The 15,576-nt window shown below is 36.7% G+C and overlaps 1 pseudogene across 1 annotated transcript; it reads left to right on the top strand.

Moving 5' to 3' along the window:
- Positions 1-11,514: 11,514 nt before the first annotated feature.
- Positions 11,515-14,046, top strand: LOC311589580 (sorting nexin-13-like; annotated as a pseudogene). Its single transcript has one exon. The product of its transcript is annotated as a sorting nexin-13-like (transcript).
- The last annotated feature ends 1,530 nt before the right edge of the window (positions 14,047-15,576 follow it).

Raw genomic sequence — 15,576 nt, 5'->3', positions numbered from 1 at the left:
CATGGGTAAACCAGGCAGTGAGTTGAGAGGATTAGAGCCACCTGCAAATAGAATATTAGAGAACATGCTAAATATATTTAAAGTAAGTAGGAAATTTAATGCACATGGTTTTTCTTGCCATATAACATAGCTTTAATTGTTAGTATTGTTATTTTTGGTTAAACGGTAGGACTGTGAGATCATGTAATAGAAATATAAAATGAAAGAAGTTTTATAAATTGGATTAAAGTTATACTGTTTTATTGTTTGCTGTGAGTAGAGGAACTAGTGTTTTTAGCTCATTCACTTGGATGACTTAGCCTTAAAATACCAAGTTCTTTCTCCTGCGTGGACATTCTATTGGCTTAAATTCCAGTCCAAAGTTGAGTCATTCTCATGTTCTTTGAAGTGATCGGCAGGCCACACAGTGTGAAGATGGGAAAGAATCTCATTTCCTTGCTGGAGAAACTTTCTGACAGTCTTCTAGCCACAGAGACCCCTGTGGCTGTCTTTCAGGACTATTACTCTTCCCCCCTGCCAGAGCTGAGAAGAGATCTTGCTTGTTGTCCTACTGTGAGTTCTAACTTGTATCTGTATGGGCAGTCCCAACAGGCTTGATGAGGGCACAGAGGCTCTGCAGCTCATGTGGGTTTTACGCCCATGTTACTCACACTCAGCTTCCACCAAACCATTTATCCCTGCCAGTTAGAATCCCAGAAATTCTGCTACTGTCAATCAGTTCTATGAGTTTTTCTGATGTTCCTCATTTGGGGTGATGACTTGGGCTTCAATCTTAAGTAACATCTAGGAGAAAAGATTCTTGTGTTCAGTTTGTCCAGACATTTCTTCCTATAACAATAATAGTCATAATTTAAAAAAACATCTCTGCATGCCATTGCTGAAGCCAGAACACTCTCAGAGAAAAATTTTAAACTTTTATTTCTCCTTGGAGAAAAATAGGTTTCTCTAAAGTGTTTGGATGTGAACTGTGGAAGTTTCTTAGTTGTCAAAGGAAGGACGAGCCTCTGCATTCGCTATTGCATTTATGTGCTTTCCTTCACTTGGTGTGTACTGAAATTGGAGCACAGGACACATTGTTAATGGCTTAATGGCTATTCTGATTGCTAGGAAGTATTATGAGTTTACTCACATTTTAGAGAAAGTACAATAAAACTATAAACAGGAGAAAAAGTGATAAACATATGTGTCTATGAATATCCCAATTATCTTCTCTCCTGCTGAGGATAATCGTATTTTGGATATGGTGTGGTGATTATTTGGCTCAGGGGAAATGCTTTTTTGCTATAAAGATTTTTCTGGGGTACAGCATATTTAGAGAAGATGGTAAGATAGGGATCTTTAAAAGTATATTTTCTGACTACTGGTCATCAGCACATGCTATCTATCTGAACTCTCTTCAGCGAGCTGGTTCCCACTTGCCTGTGCTATATATTAGCAAAGGGGTAGTCAGAAGAAATATGTCAATGTTTTTTTTAAATGAATATAATTGAGGCATCATCAGACACTGTAATGCTGTTTTCAACACTTACATGCTTCTATTGAAAATGAAATTTTTATTTTAAACATATAAATGATTTAAACATTTAAACATTAAATTGTATTATATAGAAAGTATAGCACTTCAACTCATTAACCTTGGGTGCCAACCAAAGAATGAAGAAAGGTCCAAAACACACACATACACACACACACACACACACACAGAGAGAGAGAGAGAGAGAGAGAGAGAGAGAGAGAGAGAGAGAGAGAGAGAGAGAGAGAGAGATTGAGAGGGGGCAGTGTCAAGTAGGATGTGCATGCTGATGGAATGGGGCCTACTAATAATACAATCAGAAACCTCAGCACACAATTACTAGGGTTTACATAGTTCTAAGGAGAAAAATATACAGTTGCTAGCATTTTTTAACACACTAACCACTGATCTAGTTTTTCTTTTTTTCAGACACCCTATAAAAGCAACTCCATTTCTCTGAGTTGCAAAGGAGAAGGCACTGAAGCTGCCACAGGGTTCAGTCAGTGACTGAAGTCGTTGACATGGCTGTGCTCAAGTCAACAACACACATTAAAGCTTGAAGCCAGCCCCTGGCCATTGACACGGTGGCACAGAAAGAGATGAGGAGTTGATTTAAAAAAAAAAAAAAAAGGAGTAACTCAGGAACTCTGGACAGGGGAATCTTTCAGCTCTGTCTGTCTAGCAATCCTGTAGCTTCTATATATATATAGGTTTAGAGAACAAGAAGTGATTATACAAAAAGCACTGATTACATTACTTTGTCTCCAGGCATGTGTTTTATTTTTTCATTACATGTCTGGGGTTACAAGTTCAGTCACAATTAGAAAGTACTAATAGAACATATTTTACCATTAGCCCTATAATTCCATCTCAAAGAACCTAAAGAATGTCTCCGCCAAAGTAAACACATTTATTATATGATATCCTGCTTTTAGGCTGACAGTATTTGTAGTTTTAAAGCCCTCCAGACAAATAGAAAATATCTGAATTTGTCTTTTTGTGAATAGCAAATGCTACTACCTAACTCCTTTTATTTACGATCCGTTCACAATCTATGCTATAAATGAGAAAATAGTTAATTTAGTCACTCTATCTTATTTACTCAGTTCTATTCCCTGCCTTGAAATTACATTTTCAGAGAGCTCAAAGTACATTGTTGTAAATAAGAGGTCTTGAATCTGTTATCAGCTATCCTGGTCAGTCTGAATTTGTCAATTATCTCTAAGTTTACCCTCTTCCAATTATATTGTTTGAGTTTGGTGAGAGGCAGATACCCCAAAGAATATCCTGGACTCATGGCTTTATCTGTGCTTACCCCAATCTGCAGAGCATAAGGAATACTTCCAAATAGAACTAGGTAGAGTTAATTCAGTAAACGTAGAAGGGAGAGTAAGCTTAAGACTTTCATAAAATAATTCAAGTATTTTTTTTCACAGAAGACATAAAACTAATTATAATGGAGAAAGTCCTCAAGAGGGCAACACACAGAGACCAAAACCTAAATATAAGAGGCAGAATGACAGTGATAGCAGGATTCAGCTCAGCTTTGCTGGGACTGTGTCAACCAACTGTGCGGGCTTCATGACGGTCACCACTTCCAGGAATACGGCTGTGCCACATTCACTCAGGAATTCACTCACTCCAGAACTTGTCCTCCCTAGAGTGTGGGACAACAGCAGGTTATACCTTCTAACCTGTGCAAATTGTGCATTTTTCATGTACTATAAAATAATATATGGCAAATGCATAATTATATGATTATAATGATCTATATCATCATAGAGTAAAAAAATTTGTGATCATTTTAGCTTATTGTGACATTTTTAGCTTATTTAGCATATAGATACCAACAAAATTTGTTATTTATTGCAGAACATTTGAAGAACTCTAGTGTTGAATTCTCATCTGGTTTCTACATATGTTGTAGGTTCTAATTAACTCAGGGATCAAACATGCCTCAAAAATAATTAATTATTAATTATTTATTAAAAATATGAATATCAAAACTTTTGTGTAAGCTTTCCAATGCCCGTGTTCTAATAAATGCCATGTCTGTTAAAGTGCATGTAAAACATGTATGGTAAACCAGTAAACTGTTTCATGGCTTAAAGTGTGTTCTCCAGCATGCCGCCAAACTTAAAAACAAATGTTGGATACTCTCATGAAGAATTCAGCCACATAATAAGACTTGAAGGAATCTAAAGATTAAATATTCTGTCATTTCCTTTTAATATTTACTCAAATTCTATCACTACATAATGAGGTCCATACTTGGGACCTCATACATGGGAAGCAGAACACGGAGTGTGAGACTTTTTCACAGCCACATTTACCCACATCACATCACATTTACTAATATAAGATGTAGAGAAATTTTAATCCAGCAACATGACTACTCTGGAAAGGAATCCCTCCCAAATACACAGGTCTGTGATTTGTCTGGAATATAGACATGTCCTTAGTACACACCTTTTATCCCGGTTCTAATACAGACACACCTTTAGTTCAAATCTCTAATCCGAAATGATGGCATTTGGGCGGCATCAAAGTAAAGAACCAGAAAGATTTCACAGAATGAGAGAGAGATAGGATAAGCACAACTCTCATGAGGACAGTCAGGAAAGAGGCTACTTAACAACAGTACAGGGGGAAAACTGAGTTGGATTTGGTGCACTTCAGTTTAATACAGTTGAGTTCAGTTGAGTTTGTGCAGTTCTGTTCTGCTCAGTTAGTGCAGTCAGTGCAGCTCAGTTTTTAGAGTTTAGAGGCAGTTTTCCCCTTTTTATTATCACAGAAATAAACTTCAAAATGCGAAGATCTCAAAATGTAGCTTTTCTGACCTCTGCCATTTGTCTTTATAATTTTTTTTTTCAAGACAGGTTTTCTCTGTATAGCTCTTGTTGTCCTGGAACTTGCTTTGTAGACAAGCTAGCCAGAAATTCACAGAGATCCAGCTGTTTTGTCTTTCTTAGTACTGGAATTAGAGGCATGTGCTGCCATGGCCACCACCTCCTGGCTTGCAGATTTCTTTGTGCTGACTATTTAAACATTTCATCGGTGTCGGAGTGGAAGCTCCACGAGTAAAGTGGCTTGCTGAAAACACTAATGGCCAGAGTTCTGTCCCCCAAACCAACGTGGGATATGGTGGTTTGAGCAAGAACTATCTCCCTACACTCATATATCTGGATATTTGGTCTGTGGGTGGAGATGTTTGGTAATGTCAAAGCGATTTTATGGCATGGAACTGTGTTGAAGAAGTGGGTCACTAGAGGAGAGCCTTGTAATTTTATGGTCCCATAAAGGGACCAAAAAGGGGAGTTGTGGACTTTCCTTCCAGAACTGTCAACTAAACTAAACTCTTCTTTATGTAAGTTGTTTTGATAAGGACATTTTATCAGAGAAACAAAGTAATATGAAGATCATACCAGAGAAGGAATATTTCTATGAGGATGTTGACCACATTGTTTTTGGGAAGAATGTGCAAGTGTTTGCTATTTTGAACTGAAAAGGTGTGGAGTCTCTAAGTAGCTGATCTAGTAGGATTTGGACGAGGAATAGAACTGAAGACAGTCTGGATGACAGAAGTCCAGTTTGTGAGGTTTCAGAGGGGAACAATATAAGCCACCGGGCTAAAGGGCATTTGGATGATACCCTCACTTGAGGATACATTTTTTAAAAATGACTAATTTCTTCAGTGAAGGAAATTTGAAGACAGTATAAATTTGAACCAGGGACATGTTGATTGCCTATTACTCTTACACAGGTCAATCAATAAAAAAAAAAAAAAGAAAGTAGAAAAGAAAGCAATATAAAAAAATTTTAAAAGTGTTTAGGAAGCTTACTGCTTTGGACATGATATGTTGAAGGAGAATACTTTTGAAGAGAGTAGAACTTTTAAGGAGAGTTCTATAGTTCTTTTCTGGAACATGGGAAAGGTGCCCTCAGAGCAAGATTCCACCCAAAGAATGTTCACCTCTTAAAAGGAGAGCCCTGTTTCCTGCTCCTAGCTAACAATAGCTTCCGCACACAAAAGCTGCAGCTATCCTGTTGGCTTTGGGTGACAGCCCATCCAAAGCTGTCTGTCAAACTTAGCAGTGTTTCCACATGGTACTGGCTTTTAGGGCAGAAGAGAACTCATGCTCCATGAGTTCAGAAAGCTGCTGAAGATTGGTGATGCGTGGCCATGCTGGAGTCACTTTGAGACAGCAAAAAGGCCCTAAAATTCCATTGTATGAAGCTTTAAGTGCTAAAGCTAGGTTGTGGTGGAGACATCAAAATGTTGGGGTCAAAACAATGAGACATCTGCCAAGTAGAACTCCATACAGGAAGTGAAATTAGTCCAAGATAGAAATGCATTTTCCATTCAACAAAGCCAAATACGTGTGGTGAATTTTCTATTGAAGAGCCATTCTGTTTTCAATTGACTTATTTTATATGTCTCTACCATGTGAACTGTATACTCCTGTGTTATTCCATTCCTCCACGAAAGAGGAAGTAACAGTGCAACTTAAATTTTCATGTATGTGACATTAACTTAAGCATTATTTTTAGCACATAATTAAAAATTCTTGAAAAGATCTAGAATAAAAACTACAAAACAGTGTGCAACATTAAGTGCTTAATTTTTACTTAATTATTTATTATTATTTTATAATTTATTTACATTACATCTTGGTAGGAATCACCTCCCTTATCTTCCTGTTCTAATCCTAACTTCCTTTTCCACCATATTCCCCTCCCCTAGACCTCTGACAGGTGGAGTCCTCCTCCCCAACCATCTTACTACAGCTGCTCCTTCTCCATGTGAAGAATGATCTGTCCATCAGCTACATCTGAACAGGTGGTCGAGGTTCTCTGCTTGCAAGGTCGTTGGTTGGTGCATCAGTTTGTGCAGGCTTCGCTGGGTCCAGATCCACCAGCCTTGATAGTCTCCTTGTGGAGCTTCTGTCAACTCCCATCTCTTCCATACAACGCACAGCTCTTAATGGGATAGATGCTGACACTTAAAGCCAGACTCTTGGTTAAGTGATTGATTTTTACAATAGTTATATGGAATTATTTCTATGGGCTCCCTTTAACATATATTTGCAATTGGGCAGCCTACAAATTTGTTATTTTTAGTTCTTGAAGTGAAAAACTAAAATTTATTGAAAGCCATATTTTTGAACAGTTATCCATGCAGAAGTATTTGTTTCCGGATGGATAACTTTTCAAATAAATATCTACAATCCATTACACATAATTATCAACAATAATATTCCCAATTGACTCTTTTTCATTTGTTTTACTACCTTACATTTTTCTAAGATATCTCTTAATTGGATTCCTTTCTTAAATATGCTTTATGTTTAAATCTGTTTTCTTGACTGCATATGGCAGTAATAGATAATTTCCATATTTATTGCTTAAAATCTAGATTTACAGACACAAATAAATAAATATGTAAATAACACCAATTCTTTATTACATAATATTGAGATATCTCTCCAGTAGAATTTAAGAATATATCGGCTATGTGTACTTTGTTTAAGGTAAGTAAAAGTACATACTATGATCTAGCTCTTTGAAATGGGAATATTTTTATTTGATATTTTTTCTATTGAATAAAACAATTTACAAATACATATTCATTCAGTGAATGTCTCCAACCTTACTATTTTCCTCTTTCTTTTTCTAACAATGAAACTTCAGAAACATCAGTTTGTATTTGCATAAACATAACTAGGCTCATAATGGATACTTTACCACTGAATCAATACTTAAATAACAACTTTTGGTTTAAAATTTTCCTACCATGCAATTTATATCAGCTTTAATTGCTTCCAAGTATTCATTAACTAATGAGTATTCCTCTTAGAATTCTGTGTCAATGTCTCCAGTTTCATTTTTTTTGGGTGCTTATACATATATAAAGCACAAAATGTGCACATAATTGCTTATACTATCTATATAATTCTTAAGCCAAGTTATCTGTAGGCTTTTTTTGTTTTGTTTTGTTTGTTTCTCAAGACAGGGGTTCTCTGTGCATAGCTTTAGCTGTCCTGCTGTTCTGCGATTCACTTTGAAGACCACCCTGGCCTCAAAGTCACAGAGATCCACCTGCTTCTGAGTCCTGAGTGCTGGGATTAAAAGCATCCACCACTGCCACCCTACTTCTCTGTAGTTTTTTTAATCAATGAAATCAATACTTTCCTCTTTTTTGCATATGGACTTCAGTTATGATAAGCTATATACTTATCTATAAGTATATAGCTTATATATATAAGTAGAATAGTTATGAAACAATAGGGAAACTATAAGTAGAATAGTTATGAAACAATAGGGAAAGCCATACAGAAAAGTTACATTCAATGCTTAGCTCATTTGTATTTGGCAACCTTGAAGAAAACACTATCTGTCCTATCTAGGTGAGTTTAAAGATTTGTATCTATGTAATTCTCTGTCAGAGCTTTCCTTAATGAACTTACAGACATCTTTCTAGACTTTAAAGCATTTTCTTAAATCCTAAACAACTTGAGCTTAAATTATGAAAATATAACTATCTAGTCTTCGACACCATCAGAGATTTGAGAAGATATAAAGTTATTGCTTAAATAGAAAATGCAGTCAAGCAGCTTCCAAAAATGAAAGACAACAGAGACAGCTTACTGCCTGATCAGTCACCCATTCTCTCTCTCTAACACTGGAGCATCATCTTCAGCCTTCTGGGCTAGTATATTTGACAGACATAATTGTGAAGCAAGAAATATAAAGGACTTGCTTACCTTGTCATGGCAGAGCTGGGCAGTTCACTCAGTCTACTCCAAGTCTTGTCCATTTTAGATAGCATATTTCTACAGAGAAATCTGGAACATTTTTGCCAAGTGGCTGGCTTGCAATGGAGCTATCGCCAAAAGAAGATTTTATGATGCTCATCATCTTCATTGAGGTAGGCTTGGGGTATTTCCAGTAGCTGACATGTCTCAAGTAAAACAGTCCCTAAATTAATAAAATCACCTTAAATTTCATATTTTATACTTTTATCTATCTATCTATCTATCTATCTATCTATCTATCTATCTATCTATCATAAATCTGACATTACCATGAGTCTGGTTGATTAACCATTAACTTGTATAAGTTAATTACCCTAACCAGTTTGTAATAGCAGCTCTGAACAGTACCAGGTCTCCCCATTCTGGGGACTTGGTCAAATATGAGGCTCCAGAGTATGTATGAAAGTCAGTCTCCACTCTCCACTCAACTGTGGAGAATGTCCTGTCCGTTGGCTAGATCTGGGTAGGGGTTTGAAATTTATGGCCTATATTGTCCTTGGCTGGTGCCATAGTTTGAGCAGGACCCCTGGGCCCAAATCTGCCTATCATAATGTTCTACTTGTAGGTTTCTAGGATCCTCTGGATCCTTCAGCTTTGCCATTCTCCTATGCTTCTCTCATCTAGAGTCCCAATAGGTTGTCCTCCCCTCTGTCCCAGTTTCCTGGTTAGTGAAGACTTTCATGGGACATGCCCCTTGGGCTAGTATGCAGATATAAGTGAGTATATACCATTTGACTCTTTCTGCTTCTGAGTTAACTCACTCATTATGATCATTTCTATCAAGGCTTGTTTATTTTATGTATACAATGCTCTATCTGCATGTACAATGTCAGACCATAAGAAAAAATCAGTTCCCAGTATAGATGGTTATGAGCCACCATGTAGTTCCTGGGAATTGAACTCAGGATCTCTGGAAGAGCAGATCTATCTCTCAAGTGCCAAACTAAATTTCTTAGATTTGCAGATAATCAACTGTCTTACCTTTGTGAGTAAAAAGTACATATTGATGTTTAAGAAAGGTCTCTACATCTGAACGAGTGCTTTTGTGTTTCTGTAAAAGACTCCAGAGAGCTGCCCAGTCCTTTCCATGTAAGGAAACAGTCTGAGGGGATTCATTTGTTTATTTAATTTTACTTCCATTTGATAGATTTTCTAACAAAAGAAAATGTTAATGAAACAGTTTGTGTTGCACTTTAAACTTAATTAGAGTAGCCAGAGGCAACCTTTGATTGGAAAAGAAATACCTGGATTAACTAGAGCTTACAACTTCATACAGTGTAAGTATCTCTGTGTTCAGACCAAATAACTACTGAATCACATTTAAATTCAATTCTACGTGATTTTCTTTTAGGGGTTATGTCTTGCAAATTGATAGACATAAGTTAATTCATGAGCTGATTGCATTCTTTTAAATAAATGAATCATAATCTACAAAGTTGACAAATATTTTAATCATGAGATATATTTCCAGTTGAAACAAACAAAAACAATGGAGTCCATTTCTATCTTTACTATAGTCCTAATTAGCATAGAAATAACTTCTGCTATGAAATATGTCTAATTCCTGTTGTAAAGATATATTTACTATCAACTAAATGAATCATTATGCTTTTTTGCATGACCTAAATACATGCTTTTTAAATTTATTTCTATCCTTTGAAATTTTAAGTTAAAATTATTTTTTTCAAGTACCCATTAGGAAATACAAATTGTCAACTTTATTAGATATGGTTTAATACGTCCAGAATTTAGAAAATATATGTTCAATGTTCACTCTTATGTGATAAGGCACTGTGGACCTTGATTTGAAGTTGGCACTTCCAGAGTTCAGGCAGTTGTGTGTCAGGAGCAGGATGAAAATTGTAAAGTAGGCTCTTTCCCTCTTTGCTTTATCAGAATTTGCAAGTTTCTTTCTGGGCTGGGTATATGAGCTTGGAAATACAGGTACATAATGGGACTTAAAGTTGATACTTGGGGCTGGAGAGACTCACTTTCAAACTCTCATCAGTGTACTCGTAGTTAGGAAGATTTCAATTTCTTTTAAATGTTTACTATATCCAGTGGTGGGTATGTGAGGGTTGCCATGTGCTAAAAACTAGGAGACATTAATCAAATGTTCAGAATATTCACATATAGTTTGATGATCAAAATTATAAAAGTTAATTTTAAAATATAAAATGAAAAACATTTAAAACAATTAATATCTCAATTCACTGCTTTCTGCTTATTTAATATTTTAAATTCATATATATGTATGAATATATATAAATATATTAGGTAATAAATGACAATTTCATCTGTATGATGGAACCATGACTAAGTCCTCAGTACTTCTCTGTACAAGTAACTAGTCAATGATGTAAGAATGATAGATTGAACTCAAGTATAATGGAGTGTTTAAACAAATGAAACCACGGGGTACATTTCATTTTCTTGGTTTAATGCAGCATTGGTTGAACTACTATTAATATGGAATCAGCTAAATTTGTGTAGAGTCCTTTGTCATTATCCAGGAATAGGTTTAAAAAATAAGGACATTGTGTCACTCTTCCAAGATGAAGGTGTGTCCATCGAGAGCAACTGGGCCGCGGGGAAGCCTCTTGAGCCCAATAAAGCCACAGTTGCTGCTGTTGGGCCTAGGCAGTTTTAGCTGCTGCTATGCCTGTGGCCATGCAGTGAGGCTAGGGAGGACCTCACTCCCCTGGAGTGTACTGATATTAACAGAGGCCAGTCCATCCATATGGGAATGTGGAAGCCTTGGCATTGTGTTTTCTTATAACCTTTGGACCCTTTGTAATATTTTATTTGGCATTTTATATCCTCTGCTTTGTGGGAGGGGGTTTGGTGGTTACTCTACTGAATGGAAAAATAAACTCAGAAAATTGCCTAGAGCAGTGTGAACACTCCTTTCTTCTTCCAACACCATCTGGAGTTCCTAAGTGCTTAGAAGAAATATAACAAGAAGCCAGGACTATTAAGATTGGCAGAAGATTGACAGGTGCCAATATAATTGCTGAGCCTCTCTAGCCATGTCTGTTGGCATTGCTTACATCTCATCCCTTTTGAACTGATTGAACCCTTCAGCATGTCCCAGAACTGAAGATGGATTTTCTTTCCACACTCTATCTGAATGTTATCCAGTTTCCTTCAGGGATTATGTCCAGTACAGGTATTACACATTGAGCGATGATGCGTCATTTCTTCTTCAAATTAGGCAGACTCTTCAAAACTCACTCTTTCAGTATGCTACTAGGGCAAAAGAAATCGACTGGCAGCCTTCTTCAACACACGCGCTGTAGATGATTTTGGCACTCACCTAGAAAGGCCCGGCCGAGAGTAACAGAGAAAGATGATCAAGTAAAAGATACAGCAGAGGATCTGGAAGAAACTTTCTTTGAAGTTGAAGTTGAAATGGAGAGGGATGTTTGCCAGGATCTGGTGTGCACTTCTCCCAAAGATGAGCAAGGATTCCAAAGGGATTTGTGTGAGGTTTTATTATATGTATTGCTACATCCTGGAGATTTCCAGAACAAGATCACGCGATAATTTGTCATGGAAATTCTTGCACAAGAAATTCGTCTTCCATTAATAAATCAAATCAGTGATCCTGATTATATTAATCAATATGTCATATGGATGATCCATGATTCAGATTGCAACTATGAGGCCTTTATGAAGCCTTTATGAACAGTATTAAATTAAGTGACAACATTGGTGAGTTAGAAGCCGTCAGAGAGAAGGCAGCAGAAGAGATACAGTACCTTAGAGCTTTAGATACAACTGGTGATGATATTAACACTATCAGAAATCAAATAAATTATTATTTATAAAGAAAGTATGTGACACAAGAATACAGTGGTTATAGTCAGACAAAGAAATAAATACTGTGAAGCCAGAAGCCAACTTCCAGAAACTTTGTACAGTCCCCTTGGGCAGCATTCGGGTTGACAATGTTGCACTACAATTTTTTTTATGGATTACATGCTGCAAACTGGATGTCAAGCACATCTCTTCTTTTGGATGACAGTGGAAGGGTACCGCGTTACAGCTCAGCAGCAACTAGAGGTTTTACCAAGTCGTGAGAGAGATGGAAAACAGCAGACCAACCAAACCAAAGGGTTTCTAAGAGCAGCTGCTGTTGGAATTTATGAGCCATGTTTATCTGAAAAGGCATCTCCAAGAGTTATTGCTAATGACTATTTAGTAGCAAAATTAGCAGATACTTTGAATCATGAAGATACAACTCCAGAAATCTTTGATGACATTCAAAGAAAGGTGTATGAGTTAATGCTGTGGATGAAAGATTTTATCCTTCCTTTAGGCAGAATGTGCTCTATGTGTGGATGGTAGCTGAGCTTGACATGTTAAAAGATCTTAGTTTCAGAGGGTCAGATGATGGAGATAGAGAATCTTTTCATGGGTTCCCACATGTAGCATAAATTTGTCTTTAGTTGACCTTTCAAATGTCTCTTCTGATGATTCTGCACAACTTTATGCCTACATTTCAGACATTGGTATTTGTAAAGATCATGGCAAGACATACACACTAAATGCCATTACTGTAACCAGAGCTACTTAAACACTGATGATGTGTGAAAAACTTCCATGACTTCCACATGAGAATCACTGAGCAGTCTGAAAAATCTGTCGAGCATATTGAAGCTTCCTGGTAAAAAGACTTTTAACAATATGGATAGAGAATTTTTTTAGAGAAGAGGAAAAGGGATTTAAATGCCTATTTGCAGTTACTCCTGATGCCTGAGTTGATGAAAGCATCCCCAGCTCTGTCTCACTGTGTGTATGATTTCCCTGAGAACAAAGCCTACAGTAAAGGCAAAGGGGATTTTGCTCACAAGATGGACATTTTTGTAAATCCACTTCGCAACTCTATGAGGAATGTTTCAAATGCAGTCAAATTCCTTCCTTATAGCCTGGCAGAAGGAGTGACAAAAATGTTGGACAACATGGGCACAATGTGAGAGAGGTCAGGTCAAGACATAAAGCAGTCCTTTTTTTTTTTTTTTTTTTTAGGTGCCTTGTTGAATTGCAAAGACTGACTCAGATCCTGAACATTGTCAAGTCTCAGCTCAACTTGCTGGTAACATGGATGAGACTATTCCACTTAGGGTAATGCTTCTTCTAAAGGATGAGTTATTCGATTTACAAGAAAGAAACCAGTGGTTGCGAAGGAATATCAAGAATTTACTCCAACAACTTATTAGAGCTACATATGGTGATACTATTAACAGAAAACTAGTGTACCTTGTTGACTGGATGGCCTCACTGGAACAAGTGGCTGACTTGGTGAAGCAGTTCAGAGATGCATTTTGGCCCAATGGCGTTTTAGCAGAAGCTGATCCATGCAGAGATAAAACTATTCGAATGAGAACAAGAACTGTAGGAAAAAACAAAGGTATTTGCAATTAGGCCCCATGAACTGAAGCCCATTATTGGAGGTGAGACAACACAGAAAGGTATGCTTCGTGTTCTTGAAATGTTTCAGCACAACCAGTTAAAAAAGGAGAATGGTATATGTCTTCTCAGAAGGCCGTTTTAGAAACCTTATTTCCACAGTATAAATTTCATGAACTTTTCAGCAAACTTCATTCAAGGTCAAAGCAGATGCAGAAATATAAACAAGAACTTCAAAGTACTCAAAGTGTCAAGAAAGGTGACCCTCCAACCCGTGAAGATGGTGTTCATTTTGTCCAGGAGTGACGGAGTGGACAGATCTTCTGGGGTGTAACTCACGCACTGTTGTGTCTACACCAGTCTTTCAGTGTCTCAAAACAGATTACTAGTACATCCATATGACTGGTTCTTCTCATTCTTATCTGTAATCCAGCCACTATCAAGAGAGATCCCTGTACGCCGGGCGTGGTGGCGCACGCCTTTAATCCTAGCACTCGGGAGGCAGAGGCAGGCGGATCGCTGTGAGTTCGAGGCCAGCCTGGACTACAAAGCGAGTCTAGGACAGCCAAGGCTACACAGAGAAACCCTGTCTCGAAAAAACCAAAAAAAAAAAAAAAAAAAAAAAAAAAGAGAGATCCCTGTGTCTTATATGATTTGGTGCATAATTTGAAATACTGAGAGGATACTGCCCCATCTCACTCAAGAATGGAGTTGGTCTCTTCTGTTCCAACCTGATCAGCATTCATTCCCCACCAGTGAGAAGGTGCCAGAACGCATGTGTGAGAGCTATGGGAATCATAAAACAATGGTTAGTAAGTAAGTTAACTAATTAGTTAAATATCTGCCGACTGATTGGAAGAGATCAATGACCTTGTGGGTCATTGCGAGCATTTTGCTATCATGTGGGTTAGCAGGTGAGTGATCTTTAGAGCAATTTTTTTCAAGGCCTGGTGAAAGTAACAGAATGCCCTGACTTAGGAAATAACCCTTCCTCAAATTACAGTTTTGTGGTGTAAGTAAAGCACTATAAAATAAAAACAGTCAAAAACAAAATTAGATGGGATTTATTATTCATTGATATAAATTTTCAATGCTTTTTATGTGCTTTAAGGGCTTGGCTGTGCTCTTATGGCACTCAACTCTTCACTTTTCCTTTGGGATTCTGTGCAGAAGAAGCATGTGGTAGCTCTTTTTTTTTTTTTTAATCTATTCAGATTACAACAGAATTGTTATCCCGTCACTTGTATCCAAATACATTCTATCCTTTTGAAAATTGGAAACTAAAACAGCACTCTATTAAAAGTTACATATGATAACATTAAATCATATGATCTAGACATGCCTTAGGTAACTACTGACATAGCAAATCAAAGACTTAATGAGCTTATAGTACTATGTAAAAATACAAATGCCTAATTCTACTAAGTGTGCATATATGAAAATAAATAGTGAAAACAGAACTGTATTGTTTTAAAATATGCTTTATATTTCACATAATGTAAAATTCAAAATAAAGCTAGTACACACACAAAAGGACATTTTTTTTAAATATCCAAAAAAAAAAAGATTGTAATACGCAGCAAAGGCCATTCATGTAAGCCTTATAGGTTCTAACATGAACTTCCTTACTTTACTTTCATTTCACAGAGTTAATGCAAATAAGAAAAGCAAGCAAGTTTATATGTGAAATGTGTTCATTCATTCACAACAATTGTATTAGGTGCAAATGTTAAACAAAATGAATAAACTCATTTTGTGAGAATTTCAAAACTATGCAGCATTTAAAATAATTTGATGTGACGTGACCATAATAGTAAAGTTTATGTTACTATTTAC

Source organism: Acomys minous (assembly GCF_964271855.1).
Source record: "Acomys minous genome assembly, chromosome: 18".
In the NCBI taxonomy this organism is placed as follows: Eukaryota; Metazoa; Chordata; class Mammalia; order Rodentia; family Muridae; genus Acomys; species Acomys minous.
This window is presented reverse-complemented; position numbering and strand designations above follow the sequence as displayed.